This window comes from Littorina saxatilis, linkage group LG3 (genome assembly GCF_037325665.1).
Source record: "Littorina saxatilis isolate snail1 linkage group LG3, US_GU_Lsax_2.0, whole genome shotgun sequence".
In the NCBI taxonomy this organism is placed as follows: domain Eukaryota; kingdom Metazoa; phylum Mollusca; class Gastropoda; order Littorinimorpha; family Littorinidae; genus Littorina; species Littorina saxatilis.
Window position 1 is genome coordinate 63,428,647 of NC_090247.1, and position 16,132 is coordinate 63,444,778.

At 41.9% G+C, this 16,132-nt stretch overlaps 3 long non-coding RNA genes across 5 annotated transcripts in view; all 3 read left to right on the forward strand.

The window, feature by feature from the left end:
- LOC138962918 (uncharacterized) overlaps positions 1 to 16,132 on the forward strand; it is a 204,326-nt gene that overhangs the window by 95,343 nt on the left and 92,851 nt on the right. The gene's annotated exons all lie outside the window — the stretch shown is intronic.
- The window catches only part of LOC138962907 (uncharacterized), a 75,158-nt gene that overhangs the window by 18,193 nt on the left and 40,833 nt on the right, over positions 1 to 16,132 (forward strand). The gene's annotated exons all lie outside the window — the stretch shown is intronic.
- LOC138962905 (uncharacterized) lies at positions 1,260 to 15,090 on the forward strand. Its single transcript, XR_011454636.1, has 3 exons — positions 1,260 to 2,191; positions 5,241 to 5,387; positions 10,080 to 15,090. It is a non-coding gene; the product is annotated as an uncharacterized lncRNA (long non-coding RNA).

A 16,132-nucleotide genomic window follows, 5' to 3' on the forward strand; every position in this document is an offset into this window, starting at 1 on the left:
GTGTGTGTGTGTGTGTGTGTGTGTGTGTGTGTGTGTGTGTGTGTGTGTGTGTGTGTGTGTATGTGTGACGGAGTGATTGAGTTTGTGTTACTGTTTGTCGATTTCTTACGTGAGCCTTGAAGGCTTCGCCTCTTGTTATATTTAGTCAAGTTTTGACTAAATATTTTAACGTAGAGGGGGGAATCGAGACGAGGGTCGTGGTGTATGTGTGTGTGTCTGTCTGTCTGTCTGTCTGTGTGTGTGTTTCGATCCATCATACAACGCCGCAGCTATGGAGGTCAATGCGTTGCTTCGGCAGGGCACTGTGGACTCCCCTAGAGTTGTATTTTGGGACCATGATTTTATGTTTTCCGCTGGAAAACAGTTTACGTTACCTGAATTTGCAGCGTCATTTCCTGGGTGATGGTGTGCATCTAGCAAACGTATATTCCCAAGCTTGGGACCTGTTGGCGTAACATATCAAGATCAAGAAGATCAAGCAACGTCAGGACAGGCCAGGTTGTACAAGTCCCTTCGTCAGGCGATAAACACAGTCGGTTTTTGTGTGATTAAATAATGTTGTAGCCGGGTCAGGTTGCATTGTGCGTTTTGACTGATCAGCTTACAAAGCACGGGTATAGGAACAGGGAATCTTCAAATTGTTTACATTTTCTTTCTTGTTTGATGCGGGTGGGTGGCATTATAAATCGAAGGCTCTAAATGGGGTCAACCAGATCGGTAGATGGGAAGTAACTCGAGTTTATGACAGGCTCGTTGTGGATGATGTCCCTTGTCTAAAAACCAGTTCAAGGTGGAATGGTTCTTCGATCAACACGATTGTTGAGTGTTCTGTCAAATCAAGATATCGTGACATGTTTCAACAGTATGTTTCTGTGTTGGTGGATAGTATGGATCAGTGTTTTTCCAGAGTACTTGGAAATAATTTTCAGGTGAGATTCTGATGAACATGTTGGTGTTACGATGCCTTTTCATGTGAGCGTTTGTCAATTCAGAGAATCAGAATATTTGTTCCTGTGGAGGTACTGTATGTCAATTACCTGTTAGGTGGGTGTTTGTCATTTCAATGAATCAGTAAATATTGGTTCCTGTGGAGGTACTGTTTTGTCGATCACCTGTTATTTTGCCTAGGAGATTCCAAATTTATTTTGGTTGTGGTACTGTGGGCTAGGTAATATTTCATGTGTTTGACTTTGCAGAGAATCGGGAAACGTTTTTCCTGTGGAGGTACTGTTGTCACTTGTGTTGGCTGGTGCCTCACAGGTTACAAACACTATTTTGGTTAAAGTACATGTACCGTGGGCTAGGTAATATTTCATGGTGGGGCTGATTTTTCAGAGAATCAGAAAACATGGTTCGCTGTTGTTCTTTTTGTCAAATTAAGCTATAGGGCCTCAGAGATTCCAACATTAGTTAGTATGTGGATTTGTTAGCCAGGTATTATGTTAGTGTGTGACAGTTCAGAGAACCATGATGTAATTTCCTGTTGGTGTTCTGTTTGTCATAAATGTATTGAGCCTCAGAGATTCCAAACTCGTTTGGTGGGGGTACTGGGTGCCAGGATTTGAGTTTGACACAGAAAACACAATTGGTTTGAAGTACTTTGGGCCAGATTTTAATCAATTTCTTTGGTTTGTATTTCAGTCTCCCAAAATCTGGTGACAACTTCAGAAGTATGGGATATTAAACACCTTTTACAGGCTGAACAGTGAAGGCGTTGTCAACTCCTGCAAGGAGCAGCAGACGAGTTCAAGGCTTATGTGTAATTCTCAGTAATCTGACAAATAAGGCTGTGTTCACATATATATCCTGTTTTTTATGCACAGGAATATGCCTCCCAGGAGGGCAGCGTCAAGGCGGGTAGCCGAAGTGACCCGAGCCGCTGCAGGTCGGCCGAGGGCCAGCAACCAGACAGCCTCGCAGCGACAACCCGGTGGGTTTGAGTCAGCCACAGCAGGAGGGGAAGAAAGCGCCACTGCTTTGGCCGCGGTATTGGCTGAGCTATGCAGGCTGGGGGAGCAGCAAGAGACCTGCCAAGTGGCCATTGTCTCGCTCCAGAAAGACAACCAACGTCTGCAAGAAGCTGTTTCGGGTGATCGTGAGGCCATCGCCTCAACATCGGGATCGATGACAACCGGTACCAGCAATTCTACCCTGTCTGGCTCGGTTGCCAACCTGGTCAACACAATCACAGGTGAGGCGGCCGCCCAATTTTGTTCGTCGAGGATAAAGTTAAACGCAGGATCTGGGGCCCGGGGCGTCAATCCACAATGACAACTGAAAAGTTTCAAATGGAAGCGTGTCAATGTTAATTGTAATTCAATCTGACAATGATCTCTTTCCCGCGTTCATGCGGTTGCAAACAGACCAGAATTGGTTCTGTTCTGTTCACATAGTACTTTGAGTTCACTTACATGCAAGGGTGATGCACAGTATTCCTATGGAGAGAACTTCATCTTTAAGTGTACTTCGATTAACTGAAGATATTCAATTGTTTACTTCAATGTGGGAGGTGTGCAATGTGTAAATACACATCAACTCAGTCAGTAAGATTTATGTGCAGGTGTATGATGCAGAGCTGTCAGCCCCTATGAAGCTTCATGTGTAGCAATCTTGAATTTATAGAGTAGCAAATGGTGTTTATCTTTAAGTATTGCATCATCTTATAATCCACTGCACCTACATGTTTATAAATATGTCAAGACACAAATGTTGCAATAACTGTGTTCAGACAAGAAAACAGCAGCAGGAACAAATGAACATTGTAGGGTGTCTGTATAACGAAGTAGCATTTTCTGTTTTACAAGTAGCATGCTACATCGAAAGCGTAATAGTCTGCAGCTCTAATTGGGCCACTAATGCGGCATGGTGCTTTTGGATTCCACAAGTTATTTTGCATGTTGTTTTTAAGGCAAATATGTCAGAAGCTCCTAAAGAACTTTAGTGGGTAAGCCTGTGACATTGTTGTCCACATAGAGAATACTATATGGTTTCCTATGAAATACCAGTTTTACACAAGTTGTGCTTTTAAATATTAAACTGCGAACAATATTTCAAAACACTAGTGTAAAACTGGTATCAAACAGGAAGCCATGTAGTATTCTGTTTATCCTACATACAGGGTTCGTACAGGTCATGGAAAACCTGGAAAGTCATGGAATTTGATTTTTGGCTCACGTAAGTGTAGCCTATGCGATCGTAACTTTGTCTGTCTGTGCGTGCGTGCGTGCGTGCGTCTGTGCGTGTGTATGTCTGTGGTAGAAACTCTAACATTTGAAGACGTCACATTACATTGACGTCACATTATGACGTAAGAGAGTTAGACGTCACGCGAAGGAAGTACTGACTCGGTCATTATTATTTTGAGCGCGCCGAGACTAGTTGGCAGTCGTGTCCTTGTAAGTAGGCTACATGCAGACAGACAGATCTAGATCTAGTGTCTCGCTTTCTTGCACAGTTTCACCTATGCTCTTTCTGTGTGTGTGTGTGTGTGTGTGTGTGACGGAGTGATTGAGTTTGTGTTACTGTTTGTCGATTTCTTACGTGAGCCTTGATGGCTTCGCCTCTTGTTAATTTTGCAGGCCTGGAAAGTCATGGAATTTCAATTCAAGTCATGGAATTTCAATTCAAGTCATGGAATTTAATATAAATAAGAAAAAAAAAAAAAAACCTTTAGCACGCCAGCTTTCTTTCGAGTTGTTTCTTGACAACAAAAAGTATGCGGAATTGGAACGAATTAGGCCACACAAAAAAATGCTTTGGTTACGGTTTTATGGCCAAAATTAATAGGGTAGGTAGGTCGATTAAACTTTTGTTTTTTTTTTGTTTTTGTTTTTGTTGGTTGGTCCCTCTTGAAATGATAAAAATATTTGTGTATGCAGGATATTCGAGGTATTTTCATATTGGTGTATTTGGAACCACAGATATTAATTACTTTTTCATGTTAAGAAAAGAAAACTGGACATACCCCTTAAACTGTATAGTGCCACTAGTGAACACAGTCTTGAACGCAGTCTGGACTGATTGTCACAAATTGAAAAATAGTCAAAATACAGTAGCTGATGATTCCTTTCACTTTATACAAGTTTTCTTAAACAGAAGTCTTTCCATCAAAAAGTTGCACTCTTCGAGTACCGACTTATCAGTCGTGTTTGTTCGATATGAACGCACTTTCCGAATACGATTGCAAATGCAGACGACATCTTTTTACGTTCGCGCAACGAACGAACGCACGAGACTGACTTCCCTTGGATATGGGAGTTGTAAAAAGCGGAGTGGTGTCCCTTGTCGGTCTTGTTGTTGTCTGCTCGCCGGCGATCGATGTTTTCTCTGTGCCGTGGTGTTGTCGTTTTCGGTGGGTTTTTGTGTGTGTGTTTTTTTTTTTGTGTGTGTATGTATCGTATGTGTTTGGTTCATTTTATTTTTAGCTTTAGGACCAAAAAAAAAAGTTTAGGGTCGGCCCAAAAAGTTAGGGTCGGTCGGGAAACCGTAACCAAAGCATTTTTTTTTTTTGGCCTTACCAAGGAAGATCTTCGCAATGAACTGTGTATCGCGGTGAAAAAAATGACAGTTCGTCAAGTCACAGTGTTAGTGACGGTTATGAAGCGGAATTTACGAAAGTGCAGATGGATACAAACAGTGGCTGGTCCAGTTTAGTGAAATGACAGGACCAGCAAACATTACCGATAATCTGACTGCGTAGCAAATGCTTGACTTGCTTGTCAAAGAGACACTGCGTAGAAACTGACTCAAATTCAGTGCAAAGCAAGCCAGTGTCAAAACTGGCAGTGACAAGACGTAAAAAGTTTGCGTGTTCGGAAATGGCGACCTGTGGATCTAGTCATGGAAAATGTTATTGAGGCTCATGGAAAAGTCATGGAATTTTGTTTCTAAAAACCAGTGGGGACCCTGTACATACTGTTGCATGTTCATTGCTGTAAATGTCCCTTTGTCGAAGCGCCCAGATTGAAGAAGCTTAAAAATTGAACCTGGATCTCTCCGAATGCCTCGTGTAATCTTTTATGTCAAAGCAAGGAAATGTCACTGGTGTGGTGTTTACGTTCTTAAAATTCTTCAGAGTGTTCAAAGAAGGACGCTTGTTTCGGTATTGGAGGCAGTGAAAAATCAGGTCCTTGTCAGACAAGACCTCTTTACACATGCAATGTAGAGTGAATGGTATTGTTATGACATGAGTGGTATGTCACGTTAGTGTAATAAGTTGTATTCTTACACGCTCCACAAAGGCACAGAGTACGGGGAGCCATCCAGCGGGTTGATCCTGGTGGAGTAGCTGTCAGAGCTTTGGCGTTGAGGCCCACGAGACGTCGTCTGTACCAAGTATCAGGACCAAACGCTCTCTGGCATCTAGACGGATACCACAAGTTGATATCGTGAGTACAGCTACAAATACATACACTGGGCACAAAAAAAATCCTTTTTCAAAATTTGGTGAATGTTGAGTGTGTCCGGTGGTGGGGAGGATGTTGGGGGTTGTGCCAGTTTGAACATGGAATTTGAGTGGATTGATACAGGTGGCATAAGGAATTCTCTTAAACATTATTTTATGACGCTGGAATCTTTCTTTTAAGACCTACATAACCCTGAGATAATAAGGTCTTATAATGGGGGTAAACTTACAGAGGTTATGAGCAGAATATCTTAGAGAACAGCATACCTGCCAATTGCTACGATTTTGGCGCAGCATGCTCCGATTTTGCAGGAATTGCTACGCTGCTACTCTAAGCCCTGAGCCGCTACGCTAAAAAAAAAAAAAATGACAAGCGTGCAAAATGTTCACTTATTGCTTGACAATCAACAATGAACATTGCATAACTAGTCGAGTACCGATGGCTGGGAACCACTCCGTTATGACTCGATATTGTCCACGTGACTTGCTTAGCAAATCGTGAATTTTATTGCAAGCATTCGCATTTCCGGTGACTCTATGCGCCAATTGTGAATTTGATTAGAATATGCAATGCACTTGTTAAGTTGTAAGCTGTGCACAGTGACGGTGTTAGAAGTGGAAACTGGAGGGAGACAGGATAAAAACGGGGAAACGTAAGGGTGGTGAAGATTATGGTGCAAGTTCCACGCCGATGCGGGCAAATCATTTTCAACGATTTTTGCCGAAGAATTCGACAGACTTTGCGTGCATAGGTAATAATACCTGCTATTCCGACTTGGTTGTGTGACAGACGTTTTCTTCCACACGAGATTACGTTGATTGTCTAAATCTACTTTTTGACGGAAGTGACCGAACAACTGTGAATGACGTCTCGGTATATGGGAATGACGTCACAGTCATCGTCACAGTCTGTATCTTTTGAAGCATCGCATTCTTCATGACGTCTTTCTGTGTCTGCATCCGCAAAATGTTTGTTCATTCCGGAATCTTTGTCATCTATGTTCAGAACTCTGTCCTTATAGTGTCAGACAAACAGGCCTCCTGAGCGAACCACTTTGCAAGGGAAGTTAAATTCGCGTATGGAAACAGTACTGTCGTCTGGGGTGCCGTTTTCAGTATTCTGAGCGTTGAAGAATTTGTAAAGAGAAGAAACGATAACAGCAGGAGAAATAAAAGTCGTGTGTGCATTTTATGTTTTTTTGGAGTGACGATTTTGAGTTTGAATCCGTTCTTGCCATGCTCCTAAAGCGTGTAACATACAATCTTGCATACGTTTGCGTTAGTAGTGGCAAAGAAGGAAAGCGTGTGACATTGAACTATGTTTAGACGGTTGTAATGTCGTAGAGCTCTCAGAATCTTACAAACGTTTTTGATGGCATTTTAAATGCGGGCTTGCGATTCAAATTTAAGATTATGCTAGTGCTACGCTTATAAACACCAATTGCAACTCTGACATTGGGTGAAAGTTCCAAAATGCTACTCTTTGGGCTTCACAGGGGTTGGCAGCTATGAAACAGGGTCTTGAAAATGTCTTGTTTGGGATCGTAAAAGGAAGGGCGTCTTCTAAGGGGTAGGTGGGTAACGAAGGTGAGTCGTGTGCAAGTATTTGCTTTTCTTTTCTTTTTATTTTGTCATTTTCTGGATATGTAATGAAAGACTGGTCCATTGATGATTTCCCCACGGAATACAAAACATATTCTGGTTATACCTTACCATTTCTACTGGGTGGTTATTTAAATTTTAACAATAAACACCCCTTCAAGTTAACAGAGAAATAAGCAGAGGGGGGAATACTTTTCGGTGAATACCAAGCTACCTAGTCCTAACAAATAACCACCCAGCAACCAGTCTGAATCCTCGATAGCTCATAGGTTGAGAAACCACACTGTGTGGTCACTGCTTGGTGACTGAAAAGTTCTGAATGCTCAAATATTCGAAAGAGGAAAGAGCTCATACATACTGCATTTACACTATTCATTTCAGGTTTCAACACACAGAATCCAATATAAGATCCATAAGTTTGGTTGTTTTCTAAATCAAAATCTACGTTGTACCAGACACAAGGTCTCAAGGCAAGTAACTCTCATATTTTGTGTAGAAAATAGAGTTGTTCCCATTTTGCATTTGTACAAATAAAAAGACAGTAATCTGTAGGTCAATTATATTTCACTTCATAAATAGAACTTTTTTTCCCCGAGATACTTAAACATGAAAAGAACGCAAAAATATTTGCCTTATCGTCTTAGCAGAACAACTATGTACTTTATTTTATTCGAAATTAAATTAACTGCTATAAAGAGTTTGCAGAATTGCGCAATTTTCACAGAACTCTTCAACCATGGATTAATCACATGCTTGTGCAGGTAGACTGGCTGAGTGAATAATACTTGATCAAAATAATTATGTGTGCTGTGGGCAGGCTGTCTGTCTGTCCAAGGACAAACAAGTCGCGTAAGGCGAAAATACAATATTTAGTCAAGTAGCTGTCGAACTCACAGAATGAAACTGAACGCAACGCAACGCAGCAAGACCGTATACTCGTAGCATCGTCACTCCACCGCCCGTGGCAAAGGCAGTGCCCGTGGAATTGACAAGAAGAGCGGGGTATTCGTTGCGCTGAGAAGGGTAGCACGCTTTTCTGTACCTCTCTTCGTTTTAACTTTCTGAGCGTGTTTTTAATCCAAACATATCATATCGATATATTTTTGGAATCAGGAACCGACAAGGAATAAGATGAAAGTGTTTTTAAATTGATTTTGAAAAAAAAATTTGATAATAATTTTTATATATTTAATTTTCAGAGCTTGTTTTTAATCCGAATATAACATATTTATATGTTTTTGGAATCAGCAAATGATGGAGAATAAGATAAACGTAAATTTGGATCGTTTTATAAATTTTTATTTTTTTTTACAATTTTCAGATTTTTAATGACCAAAGTCATTAATTAATTTTTAAGCCACCAAGCTGAAATGCAATACCGAAGTCCGGGCTTCGTCGAAGATTACTTGACCAAAATTTCAACCAATTTGGTTGAAAAATGAGGGCGTGACAGTGCCGCCTCAACTTTCACGAAAAGCCGGATATGACGTCATCAAAGACATTTATCAAAAAAATGAAAAAAACGTTCGGGGATTTCATACCCAGGAACTCTCATGTCAAATTTCATAAAGATCGGTCCAGTAGTTTAGTCCGAATCGCTCTACACACACACACACAGACACACAGACACACGCACATACACCACGACCCTCGTTTCGATTCCCCCTCGATGTTAAAATATTTAGTCAAAACTTGACTAAATATAAAAATGTAACGTTGAGCTGTTATCTCAGAAGTTTATACAGCTAGACCTCTGAAACTTTGCACACTTTTATTTGATGATTTCACGAAGTGACCCCAGTTTCGTTGACCCTCATCAAATTTTGGGGTCACAGCGGGGTCATGTTCGTTTAATAAAAACTTAACGTTGATGTTATCTCAGATGTGTTTTTAGCTAGAGCTTTAATAGTACGCACACTTCTAGGTTTTGATAATCTACCAACTTGACATAAGATTGTGGGCGGGGATGTAGCTCAGTCGGTAGCGCGCTAGATTTGTATCCAGTTGCCTGCTGTCAGCGTGAGTTCGTCCCCACGTTCGGCGGGAGATTTATTTCTCGGAGTCAACTTTGTGTGCAGACTCTCCTCGGTGTCCGAACACCCCCGTGTGTACACACAAGCACAAGACCAAGTGCGCACGAAAAAGATCCTGTAATCCATGTCAGAGTTCGGTGGGTTATAGAAACAAGAAAATACCCAGCATGCTTCATCCGAAAGCGGCGTATGGCTGCCTAAATGGTGGGGTAAAAATGGTCATACACGTAAAATTCCACTCGTGCAAACCACGAGTGCACGTGGGAGTTTCAGCCCACGAACGCATAAGAAGAAGAAGAAGACATAAGGTTGATTGACCTTCGTCACAGCCCACTTCGTCAACATCACGGGCCAAAGAATCTAGACACAGCCATCGTCGAACGCTGAAGAAGAAGAAGATTGACCTTCGTCAAGTTTTGGGGTCACAGGGGGTCATGTTCGAATCAAAATATCTTAACATTGATGTTATCTCAGGTGTTTTTGAAGCTTGAGCTTTGAAACTTTGAACACTTGAAGGATTTGATAATCTACCTACGTGACCCTAGTTTGGTTGATCCCTGTCACATTTTGGGGTCACAGTGGGGTCAAGTTTGTAAAAGCTTTACATTGCGGTTTTCTCAGTTATTTTTTATTAAATTTCACTGAATTGTATGTGTTATTAACCAGCAGACATTACCAAAATTTTGCTTATTTTTATCAAATTTTAGAGTCCCAGCAGTTAGTGGAATCCTCCTTTTAAGACCTACAAGACCCTTAAGGCTTATGGACATGACGAAGAAAAGTCATATAAAGCAATTGCTTTTCTTGATTTATTTCTTTGCAAAATTGAAGAAAGGTGGATTAAATGGGTTACACACCTTTTCTCAATGATATATATTAAAAATAATGGTCTTGATTCTCGGTCATGAAAAAGCACTTTGACCATTACTTTTTAATATTTACTGAGCATGTTACCTGTACTTATTTCCCAATAACTCTTTAATCAGAATTTGTGTGGTGAAATCACATATGGAAACGGATCTCTGTTTGTTATATTGCAGGTGGAAAATGGTGATTCATGGGGCAATCGATGGCTATAGCCGGGCCACTACCTTCCTCCATGCCACCGAAACAACAGGTCAGAGACCGTTCGGGATCTGTTTTTGGGTGGAACCCAACGCTTTGGACTCCCGTCAAGAGTCCGCATGGACCATGGTGGCGAGAATCTGGATGTCGTCGCCCTCATGAACGAACACAGGGGAGAAGGGAGAGGCAGTGCGATGCAAGGCCGCAGTGACCATAACCAAAGGATCGAGCGTCTCTGGCTCGACGTCTGGAAAGATGTGGTGAACCCTTACCATGACCTGTTTACTGCTATGGGAACACCACAGGCAGAAGGTGGTCTGGGGATACTGAACATGGACAATCCCATTCACTTGTGGGCCCTCCACTATGTTTTTCTGCCCAGGCTGAACCGGTCCCTACAGTGGTTTGTGGAACAGAAGAACCACCAACCCCTGAGGACAGAGCGCAACAGAACTCCCCTGCAGCTCTTCTTCAGGGGGATGCTGGAGAGACGAGCCAGCACATCCACAGCAGTACAGGACTTCTGGAAAGGGAGAAGCCTTCAATCGATAATCGAGGACCATCCTTTGCCAGACAGTCGTTAGGATGTGCCTGCCACGGCTTGCCCCCTCTCTGAGGAACAGCTCGTGCAACTAACGGAGCGCATTGACCCTCGGAGTGGGCCACCCACCGATCAACATGGTCAGATGTTGTTCTCCAGTTCGTTGCCAACATGCTCGAGTAAAAAAAAAGTTAGCTTGTGGACACCCCAAACCTGAAGTGTATAGCAGACCTGTGAACCCATACGATTTTGCCATATTTTGTACGCTTGATTGTCCAGACTACAAGCAGATTGGTCAGTGGAATCACAAGAAAAATTCATTGTCTACTTTTATTTACAAGCGCAGGGTTCGACACTAGCGGGGGCGGGGGGCGGAACGCCCCAGAGTTTTGTGTTCCGCCCCAATTATTGCCGAAGCTTGGGGCCCACTCCGCCCCAGGATAAATTCCAACAATGACAAACCGAAATTTCTAATGCCAGAGCCAATCACTAAAAATCGCCAGTCATAGTCGTCACTGAAATTTGCGTTACGATCAATGCCGCAGTCAAGAAGAAAAAAACCCCATTGAAATCGTCGAAGGACAATGCCGCAAGGGAAATAACTCCCAAATTGCGCTCTTTAGCGTGAGAGATAAGTATCGCCTTCAAATGCCAAACACAAAATGTGGCGACACATCCCTGGTGTAAAAAGACCTGGAAATGAAGATGAAGAACAGGGTGGAGAGAAACGAAAAAAGGAGACCGATGCAGCCAAAAGCGTGAAGCTCTGTCGTAATTTCAATGTCAAATGGTTGAAAGAATTACCCTGGCTTCAGTACGATGAAGAAAAACAAACAATGCATTGCCGCACGTGAATAATGAGAGTGGGCCCCAGATTTTTGTTTTCCGCCCCAGCAATTTCCATCTCTGGGGCCAGTGTGGCCCCAGGCCAAATAAGTTAGTGTCGACCCCTGAAGCGCATTCCAAAGCCGATCCAGTGTTTTGACACATGATTACTGCTTTTGTCAATGAAAGAAGCATTCGTTTTAAATTGTAAACTTATTAGGCTACTTGCCCTATCCGCGCCAGCCACGTAATCGTGCAATAAATCTGCAATATCTTGCATGGCGTTGGGAGGTGTGCCTCAATTTGCGGGTTTGCTTTGAGACCTCAGAGTAAGGATGTGTCTGGGTGCAGACACTTCGCCTTCAAAAAAGTTAATTTGCACTGAGCAGCATTGGGCTGCAACAATGAAAGCCTCAAAAACAATCATAAAGTTTGTTCAAAGTACCAAGCATGGTAGAAGGTATAAGCAACTGTTTTTTTCAAATTGGTTTAAATCTGCGCTCTAATTCTAAACCAATCTTTGTAAAGTGCAAAGTCATTCAAATAAAGCGAAATTATGTCCGCTGTGTATTTTATTATTTTTAAACACAGGTACTGCACCACGAAAACAATATTGCTAAAAAATAAAAAAAAATACGTACACTTTGTGAAAGAAAGTTGCAAAGAAAGTTTTACACAATGATTTGCCATTAGGTTACCTGTTTAATTGCACCAAATTTCTTTTGATGTATCTATAGTATAGATTTATAAGGTTGAAAATTGCTGAAAGTTTTTAAAACAGACTATTGTTTTTGAAAAAGACCTTAGTGTATTTTTAGGTTTATTGATGCTAGATATATTTATATATATATATATATATATATGGCTTGCCCAATCCAACGTATAAAGGAACTCATTGTTATTCAGCCATTAACCTTCGCCGGCACTCGTTATCGACTACACACGAACGCATTCGTGGGGCCAAGCAGACCCATGCTTCTCAAAGAAGGAAAAATGTGCATATCCTTCCGTGGCACTCGTGGGGCCGTGCAGACCCATGCTTCTCAAAGAACGAAAAATATGCATATCCTTCCGTGGCACTCGTGGGTCCGTGCGGACACAGAAGGGTGTTTGATGCAAATATCTCTTAAACGAGTTGGAATTTTTTTATTGAGCTTTTAGAAATGCCTCAGACACCTAAAAAGCTCATTAAATTTCAGTGATAATTAATTAATTAATTAATGGTCAAATTTAGACTACACACGGTATTTGGTAAAATATTATGGGTCTGCATGGCCCCACGAGTGCCACGGAAGGGTTTGCACAATTGTCCTTCTTTGAGAAGTATGGGTCCGCATGGACCCACGAGTGCCTCGGAAGGGTATACACGCTTTTCCTTCTTTGAGAAGTATGGGTCCGCACGTCCTCATGAATGCTTCCGTGTGTAGTCTAAATTTGACCATTAATTAATTAATTAATTAATTAATTATCACTGAAATTTAATGAGCTTTTAGGAGATGAAAGCTTTGTAGGTGTCTGAGGCATTTCTAAAAGCTCATTAAAAAATTCCAACTCGTTTAAGAGATATTTGCAATCAAACACCCTTCTGGGTCCGCACGGACCCACGAGTGCCTCGGAAGGGTATACACGCTTTTCCTTCTTTGAGAAGTATGGGTCCGCACGTCCCCACGAATGCTTCCGTGTGTAGTCTAAATTTGACCATTAATTAATTAATTAATTATCACTGAAATTTAATGAGCTTTTAGGAGATGATAGCTTGTTAGGTGTCTGAGGCATTTCTAAAAGCTCATTAAAAAATTCCAACTCGTTTAAAAGATATTTGCAATCAAACACCCTTCTGGGTCCGCACGGACCCACGAGTGCCGGCGAAGGTTAAAGACATTTTCCGAATTACAATGGTTTAATAGCCAACTTGCACAATACCCCTTTTGAACAGCTCTCTGGTGCGAAAGATAAGGAAGGTTCACTTCCCTACGGGCAAACGTTTTGCTCTCACAAGCACTGGTGTTCTCTGGCTTGTGTAAAAAAACCAAAATAAAATCTCAATCGCCTTACTTTTGTATACAGGACATGCTTGGGTACTTTGAACGAACTAAAGGATTATTCTTGCGGCTATTATTGCCGCAGCCAATAAACCTTTAACGACTTTGTGTGTGTCTGTGTGTGAATGCTCTGATTTGTTTTGCTATTGTGTATTGCCGTGAGCTCCGGCGAGAAGGGGTGATTAATTTATGTTCATTATTATTATGTCTCACTGTGTTTTCACAGCTGTACAGAACAGTGAAAGGGATACTCGTTCAAACTTTGGTATGATGCCATGAGCGCCATAGTTTAACTAGAGTCAAATCAGTTATTTTTCTTTTTATATTCAATGGTGCCTCATTCACCCATATTCATCAGAACATAAGCTATTTGCAACGTTCATTGAAGGTCAAGGTCACTTTAAGTTACCTATCAAACCTCATAGTGGTGTTTATTGTTTATGGTTAGTGTTTTCCCCTGGAGCAATTTTTTGATTAGTGCTTTTGTGAACAAGAAACAATTAACAAGTGGCTGCTTTTGTGAACAAGAAACAATTAACAAGTGGCTCTATCCCATCTCCCCCCCACCCCTTCCACGTCGCGATATAACCTTCGTGGTTGAAAACACCAAATAAAGAAAGAAAGTGTTTTAAACATTTTCAGTTCTCCATTTAGTTTGGTGAAGTAGTGTAGAGCATTTTTTGAACATCAATAATCATGTATGAATTTATTGCATGTTTGTTGCTAGAATATTAATCATTCTTCTGCTGAAAGTAAACATTGTGGTGAGTCGCATAGGTACCCCCCGCAGGTTTGGGGGAAGAATTTACCCGATGCTCCCCAGCATGTCGTAAGAGGCGACTAACTGATTCTGTTTCTCCTTTTACCCTTGTTAAGTGTTTCTTGTATAGAATATAGTCAATTTTTGTAAAGATTTTACTCAAGCAGTATGTAAGAAATGATATGTCCTTTGTACTGGAAACTTGCATTCTTCCAGTAAGGTAATATATTGTACTACGTTGCAAGCCCCTGGAGCAAATTTTTGATTAAGTGCTTTTGTGAACAAGAAACAAGTGACAAGTGGCTCTATCCCATCTCCCCCCGTCGCGATATAACCTTCGTGGTTGAAAACAATGTTAAACACCAAATCAAAGGTGAGTTTTAGATACTAAAATGTGCCAACAATTTTAACAGCACACCTGAGTCCCCTTTTTACTTTAGTTGCAAGATCAGTACATGTTCTATCACGGAATTTTGTTTTGTTTTTGTAATTATGTGTATTTAGAGATTTTTCAAACCAAACTATTAATCTTTGAGCTCAGATGTCCTACTTTTTGACGAATTGGTATGTTTATTCAAGGTAAGCTAGACGAATCATTTGTATCAGGAAACTAAATGAAATTCTGATTTTATGTGAAAAATTGAATCAGTATCACAACAATTTCAAAAATTATTCATATTATGTGCTGGTTAATGACTATTAAATTTGCAAGCCAAAGCTCTGTTTGCATTCTGAATTTTGCATGTAAATGTCCCATTTCAAAGATCACCTATATATTTAGGTGTGTGTGTAGTCTTTTTAAGAACATCAATTATATACATTAAATTACATATTCTTACTCCGAGTCACATATTTAGCATTGACGCAGTCGAGATGCTAGGTACACTGAAACGCTATCCCGTCTATAGTCTAAGGGAAGCAACCCAAGCTAAAAAAGTAGCAAGCTTGCTACCCTGGGTTGCCTCCCGTAGCGTGTCACGCCACAGATCTCGTACCCAGTACGAGACACCCTCATTCGACATCTTTCAGCCAGAGAGACAGGTCGTGCTGATTTCGCTCCTAGGCTGTTGTTTGCTGTCTGCTTGACACCCACCGGCCTTGGCTCCCCGTCTGCTCATTGCTGTTTCTAGCGGTGAGATCGTTTCATTTTGTTGTTGTTTGCATTGCCATTCTGCCGAGAATTTTCTCGTCCGCGGACTTGTGAATTTTACTCGGTAGTTTGTTGCTGTGGCCGCCATTTTGGTCGCCATTTTTCGCTTACACGTGGTGTTTTTCGCTGGTTAGTTTGGGTCCGTGCTCGGACTTTTAGCGTTGACCAGTAGCACTATTACCGCCTTGTAACTTGTACTTTGTGCTAGTTTATTCTGCTGAAATTTTGCGTCCTAGGGACTTGTGTATTTTCAGTAGTCTGTTTTTCTTGCGCGACAGCATGTCGGATAGTGAGAAAAAGAGAGCGGCTAAGGCCGAGAGTAAGGGCAAAGGCCCTGGCAAACCTAAGTCCTCGGCTTCTACTTCTTCGGCTAGGAACCCCACGGTTCACGTTTCTGACCCGAAGACTAACTTCGTTTTTTCGGTGCCCATTTCGGCGCCGGAGGAGACTCCGTCTGGCTCGCGGGCGGCGGGCGTTTCTACTACCACGTCCGTTTTGACCCCGGTACCTGTGCCGGAGGCTGGCACTCTTGTGGCTAGCATTTTGTCCTCTTTGCTTCCAGAAATTCGGACGCTCGTGCGTTCAGAGATGGCGCGGACGGACCCTGTTTCCAGCTCTGCCTCCCTCCCGGGGGTGTGCGACCCTCGGTCGTTGGCTTCCTTTGTTCCTGCTGTTTCCGGCGGCGTTGGTGCTGGAGGCCGTGAGCAGGG